Source organism: Colossoma macropomum, unplaced genomic scaffold (genome assembly GCF_904425465.1).
Source record: "Colossoma macropomum unplaced genomic scaffold, Colossoma_macropomum, whole genome shotgun sequence".
NCBI classification, from domain to species: Eukaryota; Metazoa; Chordata; class Actinopteri; order Characiformes; family Serrasalmidae; genus Colossoma; species Colossoma macropomum.
Genome location: NW_023494808.1, coordinates 13,263,864 through 13,265,566, shown reverse-complemented (window position 1 = coordinate 13,265,566; position 1,703 = coordinate 13,263,864).

The following is a 1,703-nucleotide window of genomic DNA, read 5'->3' as shown; positions in this document are numbered from 1 at the left end:
TAACACACAGACGACCAGAATTCAAGGCTACAGTACTTCTATAACAGTTATGGTTGGGTTAGCTATGATAATAGCAAATAGAGCATGAACCTTAAACTCTCAAAACCTGTACTGCTTCCTTGTAGCGTTGCTTGAAAGTCAACACTCGTACAGAATGACAGGAATACTGCTAATTTGCACTACCCCATTATCCCTCTCTAGGGCCCGACTGATATGAAAATTTGGTCACTGATATGATGCCAAATTTAGGAAAGCTAAAAAAATCAAATAACCTGCAATGTTTACTGATGTCATTCATATTTTACATTTTAATTTTATACTCCAAAAGTGTTAGTTAGCAATTGTTAGTGCTTTACTGACAGATATGGTGGTCAGTTCTTCATTGTCACATTACGTAAACTCAAATAAACAGCAGAGACGCAGTCTTATAATGTAAATGTAGCACTGGGGGTATACTGTAGAACTGTGGTTTCTTTAAGTATTATTTGTCTTATTTTTCATCAGTTCTCACCAGTGAAAAAGTTTTGTGATATATTCTTAAAAGGCTAAATGCATATTTTATATAATACAAAAATAATAATTTTAATCATGATGGGGTTTAGATTCATCAGTTCAGCCTCTATTATTGTCACACACAGTACTGTGCAAACGTCTTAGGCACCATTGATCTTTGCAATATATATTTTAGAATAAATGCAATTAAACACGAAAATGGTAAAAAATAACAAGAGTTTTGTACTGTTGATCTTGTGAGCTGGTTAGAAGAGCAGAGTTCCCCCAGCCATCATATAAGTTTGTTGAATGATTTGACATAATGAAGCATTGAGTGTTGGATGCTACCTGTAATACTGGAGAGATTAGGTTAAACAAACACATTGATAGATGTAAAATCACCATTATTATATTAACCCCTTAAAATCCCAGGCTTATTACATACTACACTCAAAAGATGGTTCTTTCAAGGGTTCCTTAGTAAAGAAAATCGTTCTATATAAAACCATGAATTCTCAAAGAACCCTTTGCTTGTTTAAAGGGTTCTTTGCGTTGTGAAATGGTTCTTTAGATTGATGGACAATGTTCTACATAGAACTTTTTGTTATGATGTCAAGCTTGTAACAATAAAAGAACCCTTTTTGGTGCTATATAGAACCATTTCCAAAAAGGTTCTATGTAGAACCATCTACAGCACAATCTGAAGAACGCTTCCACAATGCAAAGAACCATTTACGAAGTGTTCTTGAGTGTTCATGGTTCCATACATGGTTCTATATAGAACCATTTTCTTTACAAAGGAACCCTTGAAAACCATTTTCTTTACTAAGGAACCCTTGAAGAAGCATCTTTTTAAGTGTGTAAGGTTTATTATTCAGTTATTACAGGGACTTCAAAGCGAACTGGTTTATTCTTAGGTTAGGTTGGGCCCTGGCTATTTAAGGGGTTAATGTTACTTGTGATTATTGTAATATAGTAATTTTCTGAGCAAATAATGCTTATTGACCAGGTAAATATCTTTTTAAATACATTTTTGTAAGGTTTTGCCCTGTTGTCAGGAGGCTGCAAGTATGAATCCCAGCAATGCCTCAAAGAAATTAGGGGCACATTATCAATTATACCTTTACACTTACCTTTAAAACTGCGTGTCATCAATATCAACTGACATTATCCACTGACCAATATATCGGTCGGGCTCTACACCTTTATGA